General features: G+C 34.0%; 1 non-coding gene across 1 annotated transcript; it reads right to left on the bottom strand.

The window, feature by feature from the left end:
* Positions 1 to 5737: 5737 nt before the first annotated feature.
* Trnas-aga (transfer RNA serine (anticodon AGA)) lies at positions 5738 to 5819 on the bottom strand. The gene has a single exon. It is a non-coding gene; the product is annotated as a tRNA-Ser (tRNA).
* Positions 5820 to 25847: the final 20028 nt, after the last annotated feature.

Here is a 25847-nt window from a genome sequence, read left to right as displayed (position 1 = left end):
AGCAGTTTTAAAAGAACGTACTAATTGATTTTCTTCATGAAACATTTGCTGTATATTTTCGACCGTTGTACGACAAACACCAGGTATGTTGTTGCAACGTGTGTCTGTTTCAATGTCCTGATCCCCAATAAAATATATTTGTAGAAAGCTATGGGGCTTTCCTGAAGGAGGAAGAAGGCTACCAATGCGGTGATAAACTTGTCCCTGAACAGTAAAAGTAGTATGAAAATGAGGAACAATAGTCTGAACAGATGCTCCAAAAGATGTCATTTGGAAACACATATTATATTTTCTAATATTTTGTAAGAAATCTTTTGATTCCCTTGTTTCTCCCTTGAGCAAAGTGAGAAGGGGTTCAGGTGGCTCTTCCAAATGAGTAACTTTGACTTTGCCACTTGAGCAACACATTCCAACAGATTCTCCTGGCCACTTGGCTGCTCTGCAATGCCTACATATACTATTAATATGTCCAATTGAAAGAAGATTGTGGTTTTTGTAATCAATTGTTGGGTCATAATTAAATGCTATGTGTTTAAATGAATCCCACTTTCTTGTCATAAATTGTTGCCTGTCATTTCTTCGAGCGAGTAGGTTGGCTTCATGCTGTTCATTAGTTTGAGTTAAACGCTGTGCAGCGTGTCTTACTGAATCCTCTTCTCTACGTAGCAGACGCTGTTGAGGAGTTTCTTGGGACCGTAGGTAAGCAATCCTGTTAGCATTGGTTTGTAATCGAGCCTGACGACGTTCTGAAGTTTCAGAAAATCGTTGTAGTGCTGTAGTTTCTGCGTTTTTTTTGCAGACGGACTTGTCTCTCTTGAAAGGACTCCCTTTCTCGCAAAGATGCCATTGCCCTTGCCTTAGCAGGACGACTGGAGAGGTTGCTCTTTTTTCTTTTAGGCATTTTAATATCCGAAAGTCCCACATGTATGTTAAAAAAGATTAAATTCCAATAAATCAAAAAAAACTTTATATAAAACTTAATATATCAAAAACTTTTAACTTTCTAATTACATTTAAAAAACATTTTCAAAAAATAAACAAATAAAAATCTCAAATCCTTTACTTACTTTTAAATTATAAAATAAAACATAGACAAACAATAATTTACAACATCTGGTTAATATTATGGTATAGCATTTAATTTGAATGAAATGAAACAGGTGATCTTGCTTCTAAAAAGCATTGCTCACTCAGCATTGAATATAAAAAAAAAACTTATTATATACTATGTGAACAAACAAAAACATTAATACTCTTACTACTAAAACAAAACAAACAGAAACATACTATTTAGCTATTAAATAAAAGGACTATTTAGTATTTAGTCCTACTATTTATAGCTCCTAATATTTATGCACCAAAGGCAAAGGCATATATACAACTTTTTTATTGTTGTTTTTAATTTGAAATATTTGTAAATATACAGCATCAGATATACAATCTCACTAATTTCATAAAATAAATAATCAATGAACCATCAAATATAAGAATAAATAAACATGATTGTAGAGAATATTATATGCCTCCTATTTATAAACCAGCTGTGGCATTGTGAATTAATGTGGTTTGACAGTTCAGCTTGTTTACATTTGGGTGGCATAGCAAATTGTAAACATTGTGTTTGTTCTCATGGCAGCCATGGAGACCAATCAATATTTACTTTTAAAATCCTCAACTCAGAACTTTTAAAGCCAAAGGGGCAAAGCCCACGGTCAGTATCGAAGTGTGAATAGTCCTATTATGGTCCTTGGTATGGTAGCTATATTTCTGTAAAATTTAAGCCCAGTCAGTTCAGTAGTTTATGCGAATATTAGTAATACACATACAGACACCACAAGATTTTTATATAATAGTATAGATTTTGTAGAATAATATGATAAAATGTAGGCAAAAGTGGCGAAAAAGGCACATACCAACCCGTACAATAGATATAAGATAGTTCAATAAGATATAATTTAAGAATTGCTGTGATAAAAGGATTTCCCACTGATTTCGTAATGGAACGTTATATTGCAAAACATGGCATGATAAAGAAGAAAATCAATAAATAACATTGCAAATACTTATTTGGTAGAATTCAACTCCCAATAAATATGTGTTGTTTGAAATACAATTTAAAAATGAACAGCTGTTTCATTAAAAAGTATTATTCTCATGGCCAAAATGTAAACAACTCTGTGGAGGGATCTTTAAAGGCTTCTGGGGCAGAGTCCTAAGGGATTTTGCTTAGTTTTTCTTTTCAAAACTCATCTACAGACCAAGACCTTTCTTTGGACACCTCTACCAAGTTTCTACGCCCAACCGTTCTCTCAAATTAGTGGGGACAAAGTTTCCAATCAAATATTTAGATTCCCCCATGTTAATCTTATGGGAGAAACTCCAACTTTGATGGCCTGTGGGGCAAAGCCCGAGGATTTTTACTACATGAATTGGTGAAAGGGGGTGTCTACACAAAAAATATTTTATTTTGACACGTCGTTTGTAAAAATCCGTCCATTATTAACGGAGGAGTAGTGTTTTCAAGAAATCGCCTTCACGTATTATATATAAGGATTCTTGTGTATTACTTTGTATAACTAGTATCAAATAATGTACCCAATGTACCCCATGTACTGTATCAAATAATTTGAAGGTTTCAAGTTCAAGTGCGCCGCAACGGATGGTTGAGTTCAATGAATGTAGGTTACCAGCACAATAATAGAGAAGTGGGGGTAGCGGGGGTTGGATAGGAGCTACCACGTGCAAGGGTTGGGGGGGTTGGGGGGGGGGTTTAATGGTGCTCTTGACATTGAGATTGAGGCCTCCACCACCCCACACACCCCCTTATATCTATCACTTTTGTTGCGTATATGAATCGATTATCATTATTTTACACGGGTAACTTTTATACAGTATTTGATTTGTTAGACACATTTCACATGAAGATGGGTTTTATTTTTTATTTTTCTAAAGCACTAGTTGGTTGGATCCCTGATTTATTTGGGGTTAATGATGATGGATGATATTAAAATTGTAGCTTTTTATCTTAAATAGTATATCTCTCTCAGAAGTAGTTTTCGTAGTGAATTTCATCATCTGCATATGGTTTTCAGCACTTTTTCAGTATTCTCACAATTAATTTACTGTTCTACAACTACGAATCAAAATGCAGGCAGTTATCCATAGGTTTGATGACGAAAAATAAATTCGTTAAATATACAGAACTTTAGCATCATATAACATTTATATGATATTCGCTATTAGTGAATTCCCCATGGGGCAAATAACTTGAGTAATTTTTGTCCGATTTTGATTAAATTCGGCTTGAAGGTGTAAGGCGGGATAAACTTGAATGAGTTCACGAACCAGCATGATCAGACCATGGGAGCAGGGTTTTACGGGGGGGTATTAGGCATATGGGGTAAAAATTTGTTTTTCTCATTTTTGACACTCAAAACTCAAAATTTCCAATTTTCTCTCAGGACGTTTTTAAAGAGCTTAAGAAAAAATAATTTAGTATATCAAAGTGTTTTTATACGGTTATTTGTAAGGGAGAAAATTCAAAAAATTTCAATTTAAATTCCCATGTTATTTTTATGGAGAATATTGTCAAATGTTGTAATTTGCTTGTTTATGGATAAATTTTGATCAAAACTTGGTAAATTTATTTATTTTATACTAAGCTATTAATGTTTTACTAAAACACACATTATTAGTTTTTCTGTAGCAGCAAACATTAATACTCATTAATATTAATGTCATTTAAATAGATTTAATTGAAAATCAATTCAGGCAGATGGAAATTCGCTTAGAAGGCAGGTTTGCTGCAGCGGGGTTGATTATACTCATCACTTATATTAGGTTGACTTTACCATACATGGATTAAGCTATTACCGTAGGTCTCATGGTAAGACACGGGACAGATTTAATTTTTCGTTTTGAGGTCCCCACAGGCCAAAAACACCATCCGTTCAAACATATATACAGTATATATATATATATATATTACATATATATGCATAGCCTATATAAATATATCCGTTAGCACGATTACTCGTCCAAAAATGATCTGATTTTGATTAAATTTGGTAAAAACGTGTAAACATACATTTATTCGAACGAGTTCGCGAACCAGCATGATCGGACCATGGGACCGGGGGTTTATGGGGGGTTTTATGTGATAATTATGTAGGTACCCATTTTTGACCATAAAAAGTAAAGTTTTGAAATTTCTTTCCAAACCTTTTTGTAGAACTTAAGAAAGTAAATTATTTAGTAGATTGAAGCGCTGGTGTATGCCTAACGGTAACATAGAAAAAAGTGTTATAAATTTAAAATTCCTATGTTATTCTAATGGAGAGAATGAAAACTGTTGTAGTTGACTTGTTTATGGATATATGTTGATCAAATTTGGCAAATTTATTTATTTCATCCTACGCTGATAACGTTTGGTCAAAATCACCTTTTACCTACCCTGTAGCAGCAAACCTAAGCACTCGTTAATTTAATATTATTTAAATAATTGGGATAAATATGTCTTATTTAAGGAAATATTTCAGTAAAAATGTAATCAGAGAAGTTGAAATTCGTTTAGTCTGCAGATTTGCTGCGGCAGGGGTATATTGTAGAACTTAAACAAACAAATACATTGGTACGTCGAAGCGTTGCTATACGCTTAGTGGATACGGAGAAAATGTCAAACAACTAACTGTAAATTTAAAATTCCTACGATATTTTGATGGATAATAAATACAATAACGTAGTTTGCTTGCTAAGGGTTATAATTTTCATGGCATTTTTCAAACGTGTTTATTTCATTTTAAGCTTTTGATATAATTTTAATAAAAACACACTTATTACCTTGCGTGCAGCAGCAAACTGAAGAACTCCTAAAAAGTAATGCCATTAATTTATAAAATAAAAACGTCAATTTTAAGGTATCTTTTTAGTGAAAATCCAACCAGGCAGGAAATTTGCTTAGTCTGCAGTTTTGCTGCGGCAGGGGTATTGCACAGGTACATATTCTTCCACTTATGGTGCTACAATAATAATGCCTATCTGTTTTCTAACACTTAAGAAATACTTAGAATAGAACTGTGTTTGTTTAAAAAATATATATATGACATAAGTACATCAGCTGTAGTGGTTAAACTGAATTACAACTTTAAAGAGATACCTACCTAAAGACATATCAACGTATAAATATACTAAGTTTACTACTTAAAAAAAGTAAAATGAAAACAAATGTTTGGATACCGATCCATGCAAACAATATTAATGTGAAAGTTCAAAATATTATTACCAAAATGTAGAGCGTAACCGTATGAAAATACCTCTATGATGTTCGCTCCTATTAAGATGACTTTAATTATATTAATTTTATTTTAAATATATTTTATAGTGAATTAGATAAAGCAACGCACAGACAAAAAAAAAAAGAAAATGTTTATTGATGTAGTTTGTTTTGTGATGTGATTTAGGACCAGCACCGGTATGTTGCTGTATACATACTGTAATACTGTATTGCTAAAAATATTTATTTTCTAGGATAATATTTTTTATGTTTATCAATAAACAATAACTAAACGAAAATATAAAATAGAGTCCGTGGAAAATTTCATATATGTATAGGCCTATAATAAATCAAATTACAAAAGAAAATTCTGAAAACACAAAATAATCAAACTAATTTACATGAAACAAAACGTTCTTTTCCTCGCGAATCACAAAATATTTTTTCAAGAGATAAAAAGATTAGCGCAGTCGGTAGGACTCGAACCTACGCTCCCAGAGGGAATCTGATTTCTAGTCAGACGCCTTAACCACTCGGCCACGACTGCTGATGACGGAGGGGGAGTTCAGTGTTTATATAAAACAAAAGATATGTTCTGCGTTGTAAGGGAGCCACTGAGTCATCATATCGCCCGGCAAGTTCTTCAAGAGACTTCTCGATTTGATTTGAGTTCAAATGTATCGTATTTCTATAATATATTAACTTATAATTTATTGTGATATTATGTAAATTACTTACTAAATGAATCCAATTATTCACAGTGAACCAACTTTAAGTTGTAACCGCTGGTGGTTTAAATGCATAAGTGTATGCATTAATAATTGTTTTAATGGATTCCGATAGATTTATAAAGGATAACAACATTTGATCTACGTTTTTACACACATTTTCATCAACTGTATTTGGTTCTAATGAAAATGTCATGTATCCATTTTCGAATAACATAAAACGAATGTAAAACAAATAATAATTATCTTCTTTACTAATCCTTGTTATTTCCATCGCCAAACTCCAGTCGAAACTTAAGTTTTAAGAAAGAGTTTAAAAGATGAGTCCTAATTTTAAATATTAATAAACTTTGAAATTCATTGTAGTAGCCCCGGAACTGTAATATTGATTAATTGGTTTTACATAATATTTTATCAGTTCCAAATTGTAAGAGTTAATTTACATGTTTCGGCGAGCTGCCATTGTCAAACACTTCATTACAGGAATATTCATGAATTCCACTTAGATAGCTTCTTTATCAATACTGTACACGACAAATACATTTAACACACGAGACGCACGTTGAATAAATACGTTTTGTCTGATGAGCCTATCACGGATACGCCACATTGGTGGTACGCTAGCGTTAATATTCCTGGAATAAAATGTTTACAGTGGCAGCTGGCAGCTCACCAAAACATGTAACAACTTTGACGAATAGGTCACAATTTGGAACTGATAAAAGGTAATGTTAAACCAATAAAATAAACTTTGGTACAATTAAACGTTCTCATCCTTTACATACAAATCCAGTACAGTTACAAACTGATTAGAGGAAAGTGAACTGATCCAACAGTGATAAGGTATACGTCGACATAAGCAAAAGCTATTCTGGGCCTTGTAGCACTAAAATATAAAATCCTACATTGTAACTGCAAGCCAAAAACATCGCCATCACACATCAGTCTATAGACATACTGTACAGTATGTACAGTCACTGTATATACATAATCCATGTTCTCGCCCTACGCTATGGAGTATGGACGATTGCCACGTCTGTACCGTTAGTCTAGTAATGACAAGGTCTAGACACCTTCACCTTCACACGAACGACCTTCAGTAGTCTAGTCTCGTGGGTGACTGAAGGATAAAGTAGTCTCTACCGTTAGTTACTACACTTTACTATGCAACGATCTCCATCCACGGGACAAGAAGTTCAGTATAGGTAGTTTGTAAAAAAAATACAAATAGGCTATTCTAACAATAATGGCAGTTATATTGTGATTGGTATACATTTCTTATGGTGTCTAGACTATACGTAACTCATCACTATGCAATCACGTTTAACAAACGAACTGTAGGCCTATAACGATTTATTCTCCTAATATAGAAAGTCTATGCCTATTGATAATCACAATAGACTACACTTACTTAAATTACGTTATAAGAAACCGATTGTCTACTTATAAAAACTTTATTATTTTAAATTTATATTTCAATTCTATAAGGATTCCTCAGATTTTAAGAAATTACTATAACACTAATCTTTTACTGTAACCTAATAATGGATTTTAGACGTTAATTATGAGCAATGTTTAAAAAAAGCTCATTGATCGTAGTACAACTTATCTAATTAATTTAAAAACTACTGTGTGAAAAAAAACAGGTTAGCGTTAGTTAGTTCATCCATGGTTATATTCTATAGCTAATTCCTCATTAGTCAGGAATCTAAAATTCTAAATTTCAGGTTCAGTTAGCCGCCATCCCTGATTATAGATTCCAAGTTTATGGAAATGGATCACATAAAATTGTGTAATTTACAAATAATAAATTTATATTACTACTAATTACATCTTGACATTAAACTAGAGTCGGAACAATAATTTGTTTGAATACAAAGTAATTACAAAGTGAAACACTCAATTTGGCTTGGCTGAACTAGTTTTGCAATATCACCGGGATATTCTCAGAATCTCGCTATTTAAGGCTCCTCGAACACGTGTTGATAATCCGTCCTTAGAGAGTGGTCGGTAGTTGTTATTAAACCCTTTCAATTGTCTGGATAGTATAGTAGTTTAATACCATAGAACGGTAGCTTAAATATTAGGAATCCTAAAAAGTATCTTTTATAAATCCCATAATATTATGTCCATACAGTATTTGCTATGTCTCATTATGTGGTTTTATGAATAGAATACTTTAAATGTCTAACGAAACTCAATAATCAACACTTTCCGACTGTTTTCCCAAATTTTATGATCGAAAATGTCGTAATGTGTGCAATGACATAGGACCCCAACTGAATTGTCTGGCATGGGTAAACTAACACTTAAGGCATCCTACAAAAAATTAAATGTGTTTCTCCCATACAAACATTCACAACTAAAACTCAGTATACATGGAAAACACAATATTGAAAAGGTAATAATTATTACGAAGTATGAATTGCTTAAAAACCTTCTTGTACCTATGTATGTTAGATGCTGTATTTGTATGAAAAATAAAGCTGTTTTTTGTAAATCTGTGAACTTTGGAGGTACTGGAGCAGCAGTTGGTGGTTGGTGGAGGAGGTAATGCACTCAGGAACACTTTCACTGGCAGAGAAAGTGCAAGGTCGCCAAGAGAGCAGCCTTGACTCACTCACTGACACTGACAGGCGTCGGGACTGCAGAGGAACAGAGAAAGCTCTCACGAGTAGTACTACTGTACTAAGCTACAATAACCGTTGACTAGTGGGTAGGCTTGGGCTGCAATGGCAGTATAGTTACTATTGTGTTACATAGAGTGAGTAGGATGACTGGTTGCAACTGGACTATGCTACTGTTTACAAGTACAGTTGAAGGACTGGTTGCAACTGGACCACTGGGACAAGAGGCTGAATGGGCTTCAAGAGCTTTTGACTAGTTATATAAAAATAATACTGAACTATTTTATCTGCTTTCTACAGGTCGCCGAAATTATACCCCCGGAAACTTACCACCATGAAAAACTATTAATTAATTTTTACGTCACAGGTCTGGGGAAGATTTCCGTCTGAAAAATTTTAGGATAAATTATTATTTATTTCAATCAACTAATCACATTTTACGGTTTACTTAACAGATGTAAATAATCAGAATCCCAATTAACCTGACACCAGACTTTTACCCACAGAATTCAACCCCCGGAAATCTACACCCCGTGGTCAAACGAGACAATCGGACACCGGAATTCTACCCCCAGAGATATACCCCCGTGGTCGGCTACGTATTGCTAAGATTCATTGTTGTAGTTGATTTCATGAATTGGTAACCTAACCTAATACTGGATATTAGAAGGCAATGATTAACCTAAAAGCCGTTGATTTGGCTAAGCCACCCACGGGGGGCTATTTTAGGGGGTAGAATTCCGGTGTCAGACATTATTTCTGATTTGACCACTGGGGGTAGATTCCCGGAGGTTAAATTCCATTTTATGGCAATCAAACAATTACATGTTGATTATTTAGTAATATATATTGGGGGTAAATTTCCATTCGCGGGCTGTTTGTCGACCGTGGTTAGGCCCCGCCCCTCGTGACGGTCCCAGGGTGGAATTCCGCTATCCATTTTCTACTAGTGAAGTACAGCTTGTTCGCTTTTACGGATTTTTATTTCGTACGATGACACTAATATCGCCACCACATTGCGGACCAAGATCAAACACCCATTAATCTTAAAATAACGTCGATACTCCGGATGTAAATTTTGTTTGTCAAAAATTATAGTAAATTTACGATGAAAAACGTCTTAAGTACATACAACCTGTTTATTCTTGTATAAAAATGAATATTGCATGTGTGAAATTTAATGTTGCATATACCTATTCTTTTTTTTTTTTTTTGTTACAACATGTAGCTTTTTTATATTTTAACCAAACTCTTCATTACATAGGTCTAACACCAACACAATAACCATAAAAATACCCGACACGCATGTTGATTACATCAGTTGAACACTTAGACTTCTTTAAATGGTATAAACTAGATGGATGTACGATATACGACGGGATGATCACTAACAATGTAAGGTCAGCCTCAGTCGTTGCGAGGAGTGTAGAATGGCGACACCAGGAAGTCCTCCAGGGACTGTCCAAGGTCCGTCGGGGTGTAGGTGTAGGTCACTGGTGTACCAGGATGATATTTGTTGCAGAAGGGATGAAGAATGAAGCCTCTGAGGATGCCCTAGCTTCACTAACGTGTATCTGACTGGAGGCCGAGATGATGCCAAACACCGGAATTATTTCATTTGTAGTGTGGTGTAGGTTGATGGAATAGTTAACTGTATACCATGAAACACGAAGTTTGCCGGAAAAGCAACTTCCAAGTCCTCTGCTTGCAATACTGAGCGGAGATAGCAGTAAACACGAATTGTCCCAATGGGCTCTGGTTCACATAAATAAGATGTCTACTTGCAGTATCCAAAGTCAGTGGTATCTGGCTCAAGTAAATTGGATATCTACTGGAAAGTATCCAAAGTTCTTCAAGAGACTTCTTGATTTGATTTGAGTTCAAATGTACCGTATTTCTATAATATATTAACTTATAATTGATTGTGATATTATGTAAAAATAATAACTAAATGAATCCAATTATTCACAGTGAACCAACTTTGGTTGTAACCGCTGGTGGTTTAAATGCATAAGTGAAGTGTATGTATTAATAATTGTGTTAATGGATTCCAATAGATTTATAAAGAATAACAAAATTTGATCTACGTTTTTATACAAATTTTCATCAACTGTATTTGGTTCTATTCAAAATGTCATGTATCCATTTTCGATAACATAAAACGAATGTCAAATATAATAATTCTCTTCTTTATTAATCCTTGTTATTTGCATCGCCAAAACCAGTCAAAACTTCAGTTTTAAGAAAGATTTTAAAAGATTAGTCCTAATTTTAAAAATCAATAAACTTTGTAGTCCTCTGCTTGCAATACTGAGCGGAGATAGCAGTAAACACGAATTGTCCCAATGGGCTCTGGTTCACATAAATAAGATGTCTACTTGCAGTATCCAAAGTCAGTGGTATCTTGCTCAAGTAAATTGGATATCTACTGGAAAGTATCCAAAGTCAATAACACATTGGATTCACGTCAACGGGATGTCTACTTGCAGTATCCAATGTCAATGATTTATTTAAAAGTGAGTAGACCTGCTTACTTTTAAACCCCTACTTATATTTGATATCAATGGATTCAAAAGAATCTATTAGTAGTAATAACATCAATAATTACTTGATACTGACGCTTCATAAAAATGATTTTACCATATTTTTTTAATTTTGGTAAAATTTCTTTGCCTGTAGTTTACTTTATAGGCCTAAATTACAAAGAACACTGTGAGCAATATTCTCCAAAACGTATTCTTCCTTTCTTTAACCAATAATAACCCTCTTACACACATATTTCCTCAATGTACATAAAGCCCAATAGTAGTTTTCATCACCCGAGCTTAAGTTTCACAAAATTAACTAGGGTTGAAAAGACACTGTTTTGCCCCTCTGATGAATTATATTTTTCGTCATATTGAAACATTATTTAACAAACTAAGCTAGAGAACAAAAATATATTTTTATGTAAAAAGTAACCTAACTTTCAACTTGTTTTCAATTTTGCTATTAATATAAGTAATTCAATAATTTCGTCTATTACAATTAGGTATTAAACAGACGCAAATTAGGTTCACGCAAACTGACTTAACTCCTGAAATACGTCTTTGTGCTAACATTTCCTAAATAGAATAATTTTAATCTTCCTTGCAAATATACGTATCTCAAGTTACGTCAGTTTGCATGAACGAGTTTGCTTAATACCTGAGAAGTGCCAAATCATTAATGTTATAATAACTTATAAATTATAGGAATAGTTTAGTCCTATTATATATAACTTATATAATAGGAATAGAGATACGCCCGTAGAGGGAAGCGTAGAGGGAGACTAGAGAAGCTCGTTGCTGGTGTGCTCGTCTCTATGACTTGAAGCGGACGGATTGTATACAGCCAACAGCAATAGCCAGTCAAACAACAATAAAGCTATAATAAAAGATTTGCGCATTAAATCGTATAATTTCTGGGGTCATCATGAAAAAATATGATTAAATATAAACCTTTAAGTGTTTGTAACTGTCGGTTTGACCTCAGCCGCTGTGTTCACTCATCTAAGAGTTCCGCGATCAAGGCCGTGGAGAAAGTAGAAAGGGAAAGGTCCAAGGAACATTTGGGTGAAGGACTTAGGGCGTTGAAGATTTCATTGTCTTGGTGAATTGGGAGCATCCGCGTGGAGAAATCAACGTTTCAGTTGTTTATTTTGGGAGTTTAACCTCCATATGATGTACAAAAGTTGGTTATTTTGGGAGATTAACCTCCACATTATTTACAAAATTATCTTGAATTTCAATTTAGAGAATCAGAAATGTTGTATTTGTTTGGTAGCCGTGTAGCCATGATTCCTTTTTGACATTAAAAACATATTTAGGTATTTATTTTACCAAAAGGGATAAAAACACTAGGTAAGGTGAAAAGTAATCTCTCAACATTGGATCGTCGAAGGACGGAGTTCCAGGTGCAGGGAATGCTCTGTTGTTGAAGCCCTTGGCAAGAATTTGAATGTTGCATGCCTAAAAAACGTTATTTGCAATGTTTGGTAGAAATACTCAAGTTATAAAAATACATAAATACCTGGAATAGCTGACATACGAAAGAATGTTTTTTTATATATAGGATGACGGTACCACCCTATGTATAACAAAACATTCTGTACTATGTCAGCTATTCCAGGTATTCAGAAATATTTACAGTGAATGGTCGTGTTTAAGCTTGAGTTTCCACTTATAACCCACATGGGAAAATAGGCGATTAATATTGAATGTAAATAATAGTTTAAACGTTTTGTCCGTATTCTCCTGTACTTCCTAATGGTAAAACTGCATGAATTATGTTTAGAGTGTTGAAAAATAGTACAATAAATAAATTAAAGCATTGCACCAGTGAATGACCGCATAATATTAACATGAAAATATTGTATCTAATCACCAAATCACCCGTTCAGGATTATCACGTAAAAGCTGGGCATTCTGTGTATACAATGCAATATTATCCATTTTAGGATCGTAAATACATAGATTCTAATTTAACCAGTGGTGACATTCTGGTTATAGTCTTGATCTTAAAATGAGTGGGCTACAGAATTTTACCTTAAAATATTTACTGTGAATTACATATAATATGTTGCATTTTCCACCAAAGAACCATGAAAAATTGAAACCAAATAAAAAACACCATGTTTGAATTGTATGTTTGCTGAGTCATTGTGGGAAGTTTGAAGATGAAGTGGTTGGAGCATTTAATTTTGTTTGTGTTGCAAAAGGATGATTGACACTTTATTTTTGAACTAGTAGCAAGGTAGATTCCAACCAGGCTCCACAATTACTTTTAATTTCGTTCGTGATAGACTATGGAACCCAAAAAAACTTGCCAAGATGTTTTTTATACGAAACGGCATTTTACAGGGTGGGTGGTTGGGGTTGGTCATTCACTATTTTATTCACACTAGGTATTTTCGTCTGGGAAATGTGAAAAAAATTTACATGCTAAGTTAGATGATGATAGTTTATATAAACTTGAAATGATTCTAAAACGAGAAAGGAAAGTTATTAATATCGTTTCGTAGAAGACCTACTTCAGTGGAATAGTATATTTCGTACCTAGGGCCGAAAATGAGGTCTTGCCGGCTCGACATCATTTTTTAGGTTACAATTGAGAGCTTTACAATTGCAAAACCCTTTTAACCCGTGGTACGAACGCTATTTTTACTACACTATACAAAATTGAGAAAATACAATATGTTCACTAACACTAAACACAACTTAAAGGTTATGTGAAGAAATATTTAGAGTACAGTAATCAGTAAATATAATAATAAACTAGCTGCTGTACCCGTGCTTCGCAACGGAAAGATGCACTATATACCGCCTAATCTAAATACTTATTAAGTAGTTCGAATTTATAAACAAAAAGCCTAAAAAAGTATACATTGTGTTTGTTCTACTGTTTACATGAAAATATATCAATATAGTTATTTTCATAACTTAGACACTTTAATAAATCGAAAGCAGAGCCTGGGTTGATACAGCAACAGTTATAAAATTTTCCCCATATTCAATGACATGATTTTAGACTAAATAATCTATGACAAAGTTTTAGAATAAATAAATCTGCCACATCTTTGTGTAAAAAATTATATATTTAATTTCTTTGGATCAGCTATCTGAAATTGTGAAATAATATGCAATTTGACACTTCTTCTTGTTTGCATTGAAATGTCAAAGTAAATGTAAACATTGTGAGTATTCTTATTGCAGCCATGGAGACCAATCAATATTTACTTTTGAAATCCTCACCTCAAAACATCTAAAGCCAAAGGGGCAAAGCCCACGGTTGGTATCAAAGTGTGAATAGTCCCATTACCGTACCTATGCTACTTGGTATGGTAGGTATATTTTTGTGAAATTTAAGCCCAGTCGGTTCATTACATGTTGTGCCTATTAGTAATACCTCGTAATACACACACAGAAAGACATCATTAGATTTTTATATAATACTAGCAGAGTACCCGTCCTTCGTCCGGGGTTGATGTATGTTTAAATGGTGTTTTTTTGAAATCTGAAGTGAAAACTGTGTGAAATTAAATTAAATTCCAATAAATATACCTATCAAAAACTTTTAACTTACTAATTACATAAACAAATTTTCAAACAATAAAACAAATAAAAAACTCAAAGCTTTTACTTGATTTTTAAATGATAAAATCAAACCTAGACACACAATAATTTACACCATCTGGTTAATATTACGGTTTGAATTAAATGAAACATGTGATCTTGCTTGTAAAAAGCATTGCTCACTTAGCATTAATTATAAAAATATCTCATTATATACCGGGTGTCCCACGAAGGGGTTTAAACGTTTGATTTTATATTACGTGCCCATTCATGCACCGAACTTTTTGAAACTTTACACAGTTTACAAAGTAGGTTCTAAAAATATTCTGGAAAAATTTCAACTCCCTAACCTTAGTAGAAACAATATGGTGGCATATTGACAAATTTACGAATGTGCTTTCTATAAAAACTACTTTTATGATTTATTATTAGTTATTTATTTATTATTATTATTTATTAGTTATTTGATTTATTTTTAGTTTTCCATTAGACTGTATTCTAGTTTTTTTTTATTTAAAAGTCATATTGCCCTGGAAAGTAGGAAACAATAATAATATTTTATAAAACCAAAAATACCTTTTTAATGTTTTTAAAGTAACGTTTTTAAATATGCCACCATTTTTTTTCTACTAAGGTCAGGGAATATTTTTAGAACTTACTTTGTAAACTGTGTAAAGTTTCAATAAGTTCGGTGCTTGAATGGGCGCGTAATATAAAATCAAACGTTTAAACCCCTTCGTGGGACACCCTATACTATGTGAACAAACAAAAACATTAACACTCTTACTACTTAAACAAACAGAAACATACTTAGCCCTACTATTTATAGCTCCCACTATTCATGCCCCAAAGGCAAGTGCATATAAAACTTAGTTTTTTTATTGTTGGTTTAAATTGAAATATTTGTATATCAGCTTAGAATTAGGAAATTTAACTTCATTCATACAATGTTTATGTCAAGGGTAGGCTAAGTTAAGAGGAACTTGGTTGAAAATAATATACATGTAATGACCATGAAACGCTCGTAAAAAGTTATTCATTATTAGAATATAATGTGAAATCTACAGGAAGTGTCAAAAGTTATAATATAGATAGGTAGTAGTTACCTCTGGATTAGAAACATCATAACTAATCTATGAGTGGTAATATGAAATTATGATTTAAACATTTTTGAAAAGGTAAATGGTGTGAATAATATTACTCTCAAAATGGCATAAATGTACAATTAATTATCTCCTTGAGAAAAGTTTCAATTTTTAAGGTGTGTACCCTACTCTAAACACCTGTTAAGTGTAAAAAAATGTTAAAATGATTCAAGTAAATGTGAACTTTATAATATCACTATTTTTTACACCAAAATCTTTCAAATACAATCATTCTCATTAGCAAAATATTAAATAATTAATTAGGGTTAGATACAGCAACAGATATACAATCTCACTTATTTCATAAAATCAATAATCAATGAACCATCAAATATAAGAATAAATAAACATGTCACACGATTGTAGTGAATATTATATGCCTATTTATAAACCAGCTGAGGAATTGTGAATTAATGTGGTTTGACAGTTCAGCTTGTTTACATTTGGATGGCATAGCAAATTGCAAACATTGTATGTGTTCTCATGGCAGCCATGGAGACCAATCAATATTTACTTTTAAAATCCTCACCTCAGAACTTTTAAAGCCAAAGGGGCAAAGCCCATGGTCAGTAGCAAAGTGTGAATAGTCCTATAATGGTCCTTGGTATGGTAGCTATATTTTTGTAAAATTTAAGCCCAGTCAGTTCAGTAGTTTATGCGCCTATATTAGTAACACACATACAGACAGACACCACTAGATTTGTATACAATAGTATAGAAGATTGTAGGTATAGTATAGTATAGTATAGTATAGTATAGTATAGTATAGCATAGTAATTAGTATAGTATTGTATAGTGTTTAGTATAGTTGGACGAAACGAAGTGAAGTCCTCACTGTCAGCCTATAAAAATTCCATGCTAAAAATATGTTAATAAAAGGCTCTTTTATTACAGCATTAAAAAATCTGAGTCTTGTACCACGGATTTATTTTTTTGTGTAGTTCTTAATAAACTATATTCGAATAAATTTCGTGAATGTTTGCGATTTAACTTAACTCAATAAAGTTCGTTATTTGACACGTTTTTTTGGTTCGTTAGTGTTTCATTTGACTAGCAAAATCAAAATCACCTAACACTAAATCAGCCGTCGTCTGCGTCTGCCATAAAATAACCAAAACCAAAATATTTTAGTTTAGTGTTTACATTGTGTTTTAAGTTAGTAATTCCATTGATTTAGTTGCTGTGATTTCAACTTTTATTTTATTAAAGTCAGTTTTTTAAATTTGTATTGCGTTACATTAGATCTGATCTATAAATTCGTTAACTTACTCTATGATTGTCTACTGCATTTGGAAATAATTAATGAGACTTAACCAAGCGCAGACTTCTTTTATAGACTAAGTGGTCTTATCTATGTTTCTATCTCAGATATCAGTCTAAAGAAATCGGAGTAAATGTTATGACTGTTACAAAATAATAAGACAATCCAGTTATGAGTAAGCGTATGGACCATCATTTTTCCAAATCAAGGTACTTACTAGGCCTAGGTTAGGTATCCACTCAAACAAACATAGAATGAGTACAAAGTAATAGGCCTACTTGAACTTTCCATAGTTATATGAAATTTAGCCTGAAGTGGTGTTTATCTTCTTTATATTTCAGATTATTGACTCTAGAAATGTTGCCTAACAATTTTCAGTAACTTAAGGCCTTAAGTTTACCATAAAGTTCTTAAGGTAAGTTAAGCTTGGCCTGTAACTTAGAGGCCTAGGCTAGGGGTACAGTTAACTACATTACGGCATCAAATTAATTTGTAGATATGCCTAGGCCTATCCTAGGTCCTAGGCCTTGGCATATATTTTTAAAATTAGTGGCCGGCTGCACTTTAGTAAGTTATCTGCTCTACACTCATCCAAATGGAAAATATCAATAGCCTATATCGATTAGTTCATTCGGTTAGTTATGTTTAGGTTAGGTTAACCCAACTAACCAACCAAACTTAATATGCGGAATGAAATAATCGATATGCCGATCGATAAGTTATATCCGTTCCGATGAGTGTAGGACAGATACTAAAGTGGCCTACTTTTGACTGATTGACTCCTTTAACCGATTAAGTAAGTTAGGCCTAAGTTAGAGTTAAAACTTCAACTCCCAAAATTTTTACTAACTTACCCCCTTCTGTTAAAATGAGGGTGTTGTAAAATAACTTTTAACTTAGTTTGGTCGAACAGTTTAATTTTGTATGGAGACAGAGAGCATTTCTATGGGAGTAATTTAGCGTATACGACTGTAGGCCTGATCAATTAAGAACTGTCAAATAACTTATAATAAGTAAAGCCTGTGAGGTTTTTTTCAATTTCGACACCGATTTTCTTGGCATTTTTAGACAGACAAGAGACAATGACGTAAAAGGCCATAACTTAACGATCCTTATGAGTCCAGTACCGTTACTATAAATTATAGTACACACTTCAATAGTCAGTGAGTGTATAATAAGTTAAACAGAATTGATATCCATAATGGCCTCAACAAATTACGCTCAAGTTTACAAATAAGTTAATTTACCGTAACATAAATTGATTAAATGTTTTTGTAAAACGCTCGACAACTAACATAAGCTATTCCAAACTTAAGTTGCTCTGTAAGAAGTGGTGTTGGTTTACTTTATACATTTGTAGCCTATTTGGAATTAAGTGATCCTTAAAGGCCAACAACAAATTAATCCTCGTAACCCTTGACAGCTAACTTAACTTAAGTGTTGTTGGTTAAGCCTACTTAAGGTATTTGTAGCCTAATTATTTGGAATGAACAATTTACTTCACAGTTATTTATGAGATATTGATGACTGAAGCTAATTTAAAAGTCAATTTCTAGCTGAACTGACAATTTTAAGATAAAGAACTTCTTGACCAGCATTGCACGTGTTATTAAATTTACGGAAAAAAGGTACCATGTCTAATAACACTTAAGTTATAACATATGTATACGCTTATAATGTTAACTCACAGGACATTAAATAAGTTATACATTAAAGATAGTAGGCCTAAGTGGTGATCTTGGTTGGACACTCCAATTATTATCAGACCCAATGCAGGCTATCTTTGGGTTTGCAAGTTGGTTATAAACAATAGCATAACCTTAGAAACAATTCATTAGGGCCTATTTGGATTATTATTAGAACAACTCATAGCTCTAGCCCTACTTTATGTTTAATCTTAGCGGGAGATATGCGATGGTTTAAACAATTTTTTTAACACAGCGAAACATGTATATGGTAGCTACAGAGCTATAAATTGTGTCAATCTGCTTACAAATGATGCCAGTTAGCGGCATAGGTACCTCGCTGAAAGGTAGAAGCGAAGTACAGATCCATACACAAAAACTGCCTATCTTAAAGAAATGGCCCTCGTAGCTTACCAACTTTGTTTTCAATAAGATTTTGGTTGCAGTAGGCTAAAGGAAATTTCAAGTAACCTAACTTACAAGATTATAACTCATAAACTATATATACTTAGGCCTAGATCACTTTTAACAATTATCCTCAAATCTCTGGTAGGCTCCAGAAACAAGTTAAGCAAATGTGTTACATTCATAATATAATGTGTTACATACATAAATGTGTTACAAACATATTATTATGAACAACCACATTGAAAAATTGTGATTGAAAATAAGTTAGCTAACTTTTTACAATTATTAGTACCTTTAGCTAGTGTATTCTATAATTTCAATTTAAGGGTCCCCTGAAGCCCAAAACTGTGGTTGTTGCATAATGTGAACCTGAGCATGATAATGCTCAGATTGTGATGAAATTTGTCATAAGTTTATGCAAGAAGACGCACATTCGTGGTAAGGAATGTATGGGGGAGTTAAATGACAGTGAAATAAAGTTGTTTGCTAATATTACACTGAAAATCTTAAAACTTAAAATTTGTTATTTAATTTATTGTAAGAATATACAATAATAACCAAATTAGTATTTCTAATGTGACTAAGGTTGACACTTACTACTTATTTATGAAATTTGGCCCAATACAAAATATATCAATTCCTCACCAGGTTGAGTCATAGGCCTACAGTCTTAATTAATCAGACCATGTGCAGGGGTTATATTGGGATTGTTAAATTGAGTCAAAAATCAAACCAATTTTACTGTCCGATGAAAGATTAGTGATAACTTGACCAATTTAGGCCTATATTCATGTGTAGTTCTAATGTGTTTTTAAGGTAAACCCTACACTATCTATGAAATTTGGTCTAATACAGTAGACAATCCCCCCATGGGGTTAAGTTTTACCATTGATAATACACCGAGCGGACATGTAAAGCAAAAGAGTATGAGAGTTATTTTTTACTTGAGTCTAGCCGCTGACATTAGGTTTCCTGTAGTCATGCCCGGAAGCAGTATGTCAATTCCATTAGTCCACGTTGAGACATGACTTTTTGATGCGTAATTTCTTATGATCACAGTGACTTTACAAAAAAATTTAGGAACAGTTTGCACACCTAAGCGACATGGCGACATGCTCTTTCCAATGAGACGTGACCAATGGTCAAAATTGAAATGGCAGTAGTTCAGTTGACAAATCTTGTGTAGGCGTAGGCTATTATAATAGGCTATATATATAGATATATCTTTGGCTTTGCAAGTATCCGGTAGGCTATGAAAACCAGCATAACATTTTATTCGGAAACAAATCATTAGAGCCTACTTGAATTATTAATAGTTGAATTATGATTTTGAAGTTACAAGGGTTTTTTTAAGTAACCCTCTTTGCGTATAAATCAAATCAAAATCCGTAGTTCCTTTGTACGCCACAAAAGGCTCCTGGCCAATTACTAACACCCCTTGGGAACAAAATGACACACAACTTTCGAACTTTATGCTCTGTAACTGACATGTAGGCGTACGCTTCGCAATGTGTTTTTAAGAATTGGGATCCATTGAATCTCCCGTTGCGTACGAGATAAGGTCAGTCGTATGGTTTTTACCACAAGAAACATATAGAATGCTGACATTCATTGCCCAGAAGAAGAAACAAGAAAGTGTAATTAGGCTAGAGAGTTTACAAATGACCGTGATAATGTGTATATAGGATGGATTTGGTATTTTTGTCATCTGGCAATGGATGTCGGCATCGGATATGTTTCTTGTAATCAAAAACCGTATTACTGTTCCCTTATCTTGCACATGGCAGGAGATACAATGGTTTTAAAACATTTTAAAACAATTCACTATAATAGAGCGGTGATGACAAGACCCTTTGTGGAGCAGACTCGTAATGCAAAAAAGTATAAGAGTTTTCATCTCGAGCCCAGACTTTAACCTCAGGTTTCCTGTACTCGTGCCCCCAATCATAGACAAGTAGAATGAGTATAGACCGGCAGCAGTGCTGCGCAGGGTTGCCACCTTTGGTTAGGGAAAAATCGGGACATGGCCTCCCTCCCCCCGGATTATCATAGGCTTAAATACGGGCAGAAGGAACTGAAATCGGGACTGTCCCGGCAGAATCGGGACGGGTGGCAACCCTGGTGCTGTGGTTAGCTTATTAGTGATGCGCGATTGCGAGATCTTACAATCGAAACGTTTTGATTGTTTCAACCTCTCGAGACGTTTTGATTGTATTTTTGTTTAGTGAGAGGTTCTTACCATGAGGTTTTATTAAGATGTTTGTGAGGATTGTTTCGTTTCAGCACGGCTTTCTTCTAAAGATTCTTTTTAAAGAGTTATTCATGGCGATTGTTTTGTTAAGTGCGGCATCGTCATTTATTATCATCAAATTTTTATTGTATCTGCCAGGGATTGACCCCAAATAAGAGGTCTATCTTACTTCAAAACCAAGGAAGGTTCATGGATATATTACTTACTTTATCTACGGAACTTAATACCACTCAATAAAAACTATTGACAAGACGATATATTTTACAAATAAAATGTTTGTATTTAATTCAAAACGCTTATAACGAGAAAGAAGGTTCTCATAAATGTAGGTAATGTTAACAGTATTATTTACCTTTACCCATTAGGCTACTTTAAAATAATTTTCTATTTCTGTTGCCATGACGGAGTGACATAAGTGCTAATTCATATGTCAGCGGAACATCTCAAGAAGAAACATTTTGATTGTTCAAACATCTCGCAATTGCGCATCACTATAGCATATGTTCCGGCGCCCACCGCTAGGAGTGTCGTGTAGTTACGGCGCCCACCGCTGCAGCGTCTGCTGGTAGCATACGGCTCCTGCGCTCCTTGCCTGCAGCGGTGTGTGCAGTAACTACACGGCACTCCTAGCGGTGGGGACCGGAAGCTTCCTTTGACAGTCTATATTTATTCTATTTGTCTATGCCCCAAATTATATCAATTCCTTAAGACACTTGAATCCATATGAATACAATGAATTTTTAGGTATCAGGTTTTTTTGCTCAGCTTGAGTTCTGTGGAATGTGGGAATCATATAGAAATTAGGTTAATAAGTGGCAGTTGTATTACCGTCACATAGTTAGGGCCGCACTCGTAGGCAGCGTTAGTGCTGTAGCTAACACTATGTGCTATTAGGTGTCCGCTTTATAACGTATATTCTTAATAGTTTTACCGTCTTGTTAACCTGCCACCATGTTCACATGACCTTGTAATGTGTGTTTCTGATCATGTTTCATGAGGGGTTGTATGGGGTGAATATTGGTTTTTTGCTTTTTGACTGTAAAATAATCAAAATTCCATAGGTTTATGTGAATGATATAAAAAGAGCTTAAAATACAAATTTGTATTTCATGGCATTTATTGTCCAATGAAGGGATGCGGAGAAAATGGTAAATAACCCCGTCGCAGCAAACCTGCAGACTAAGCGAATTTCCATTTGCCTGATTGGATTTACACTACAATGCCTCAATAAAAATATCACATTTATTCCCTATTTAAATAGAATAAGTTTAACAAGTACTTAAGTTTGCTGGAACAGGGAGGGTAAAATAGTGTTTTTTGTAGTAAAATGTTAATAGTAAGTACCTAAAAAATTAATGTATTTTCCAAATTTGATTAAAAATGTGTTCATAAACAAGCAAACAACGGTTGACTTATACTCCATGTGAATAACATAAGAATTTTTAAAATATAAAATTTTTTGGAATTTTTTTCGTAACCATTAATCGCACAATAACGCTTCATTATACTAAATTATTTGTTTTTTTAAGTCTACAAAATGGTTTGGAAAGATATTGAGATTTTTTTTTTTTTAGGGTCAAAAATGGGAAAAACCTATTTTTACCCCAAAAAACCCCCGTTCCCATAGTCCGATCATGCTGGTTCGCAAACTCGTTTGAATAAATGTAGATTAACACGTTTATACCAAATTCGTATAGGGTAAATAAGAGTTTTTGCAACTAGCCTATGTACTCTGAACCTAAAAACCCCTTGGTTTTGGTTTATGTCTTCAAAAGAGCTTTAAATACAAAGTAGTATATTGTGTCTTTTATTCTCTGATGAAGGTATAGTGGTAGTCCATAGGAAAAAATAGTATCCCATGAAATTTATAGTGACTACTGTTGATAAAATCCCACTTTTAATAAGATTGTATGTAGTGAACACGTATCCAATATAATTTAGTTACACAAAGCATCCTAGCTGGACCATGAGAACATGCTTTTACAGGGGATTGTATTAGTTTTAACCTCAAAATCCCATGGGTTTAGTGAATGTGTTAAAAAGGGCTTTAAAAATAAATACGGAATTCCGGGATGAAATCAAAAGCAATTAAACTGATGATGGAACTCCACTTTTTATAAGACTGGATGTAAGAGAGTGAAGACGTTTCTAGAATGAAAAGTGGAAGCATCCTGGTCAAATTTAATGATGAGGACAGGCTTTCATAGATAGGGTTATGGGGTAAATATGAGTTTTGTTGTATTTTTTAGTCTGAAAACTTCCAGATTCCACATACTAGGTAACTAAAGTTAAAAAAAGTTTAAAAACAAATACTATTTGTCATCTTTTATTGTTTGATAAACCGAAAGGTGGTTTTTTGTTTAGGGTTACCATACGGAGACGATTTACAATACAGATTAAGAGATGTAGTTCTAATGCGACTAAGGATAAAGCTTCCCCATTAATGTAATTTTTTTAAATACAATAAACACTCCCTTATCAGGTTGAGTTTTACTAACTCTTTTGATTAGACCATGTGAACTGGCTTTCATACTGGTTTTATAGGGGTTGGGGGTGAATATGGATTTCTTTCTAATTTAACTTGAAAACATCCAACAAATTACAGATATTTTCTGATTTTCATTTTCATCAATGACATAAAGAGACTTATCAAAATCCGTTTTCTTTGGTTTTCTAAAAACTTGTGGAATTTTCATCGCTCCATAGGCAGGAGGTTGTTAATGATGTTCTCAGCTAAGTTTTTTTTTCCAAAGTCCAAAGATAATATGATGTTAATCCCACCAAGAATAAGTTGATAAATTTTAGCATAAACAAAATTCTCTGGACATTGAATATTTTCTAGAAGGCAGCCTGTTCTGGAAGTCTAAGCAACAGAGGCCATGGTGTTTTGTCATTATTACATGACTTGTCATTTAAGTTAGGACCCCACATTCACCACATCTGCACTGAGGCCTCAGGCAAGCTCGAAATGATCTGCTCTGCAACACACTGTTTGAGCATCCATGCCTGCTCGATCGTTCGATCCATTGTGCGCCTACCTAGACAGACTACTTTGGTGTAGTCTGGTCGCCTCACTAACCAGCTCAGCCTTATTGACTGCCTTTGTTTCGTCCACACACGGGAAGAATGAGCGTGCACCTAGTATATAGTATAGTATGGATATAGATATATTATAGTTGCTAAGCAGCGGTGACAATAAAACAAGCCTATTGCAATGCATTTTGGACACAGCTTGAGTATTATGTAAATAAGACTGGGACGGGTGGCGTCGTCCTGTAATCCAGCTACTAGGAGGTCACGAATTGTGGATATTTATAGGCATGCACTGTGGATGCGATACTCTCTGGTGTGGATTAACATCCGCACGAGTGAGTACTACGACTATCCGCAGTATTATCCTGATAATTAGACCAATTCGTATATACCAAGGCAAAAATGTGGTTCGGATTCCACTATAAACTGTAGGTCCCTTAGTTGCCATTAGCTGTATGGGCTATTAATTAACAGCTGTGTCTAAGGAATGTCGGCCTTAGTCACTAACAAGACTACAAGATCGCGCCACTCATCCTACACTCATCTCCATTCATACTTGGCTTAAAATACCTACTTTGTATGGTCGCCATTAAGAAAGTATTAAGTATAAGTATAAAGCTAATAGTTTATTTTCGGCCCTAGGGCCGCAAAAACCTGCTCGGTCCCCAAATGACGATGATAGTTGGCATGGACAAAACGTAGCTTTTAGTCTCAAATTAACGCCTGTAACTAAATACATCGTAGTGTTATAAAAAATATTATTTGTATATGCTATTAAGTACTGTAATATCATAAGTAGTTTGACCAAAATTCACTATTACCGGTTGATTATAATTAATTAGGATGTTTTAAATGAATTTGGGTTCTTTCCATTGGACTGATTCGCAAAATATTGTTGCTCTTCACAGTTTCACCTACTGTACTTAAATAAAGACAAATATGAAGACATGAGCTTCCAAGTGCGAACTGTAAAACGTAGTAAGAAAGGCTGTTAAATTGTTATTGCAATTGCTGCAATGACAGAAGGCTTTACAAGGTGAGTTAACGACAGCAAGTGGTGATTTGTATGCAATGAGTTAATGGAAGGACGTCGGGCGCGCCATCATCGTCCTTGTAGCGATCATCGCTTCCTGCTGCAACAACTAACAAAAGTTACACTAGTTGTAGTTGCGGTTGTTGTTGTTAATGGAGCTAATGTTACTACGGTTGCTGGGGTTGTTGGTAGCTGTAGACGCCGCGAGAGTGGAGGCTATGCTTGTTGTAGGCTATGCTATACAGTATCTACTTTAGTGTTGCGGTTGTTGTTAATGGAGCTAATGTTACTACGGTTGCTGGGGTTGTTGGT

This window comes from Macrosteles quadrilineatus, unplaced genomic scaffold (genome assembly GCF_028750875.1).
Source record: "Macrosteles quadrilineatus isolate MER2022 unplaced genomic scaffold, UCM_ALF_1.0 Scaffold_1__1_contigs__length_201487025, whole genome shotgun sequence".
In the NCBI taxonomy this organism is placed as follows: domain Eukaryota; kingdom Metazoa; phylum Arthropoda; class Insecta; order Hemiptera; family Cicadellidae; genus Macrosteles; species Macrosteles quadrilineatus.
This window is presented reverse-complemented; position numbering and strand designations above follow the sequence as displayed.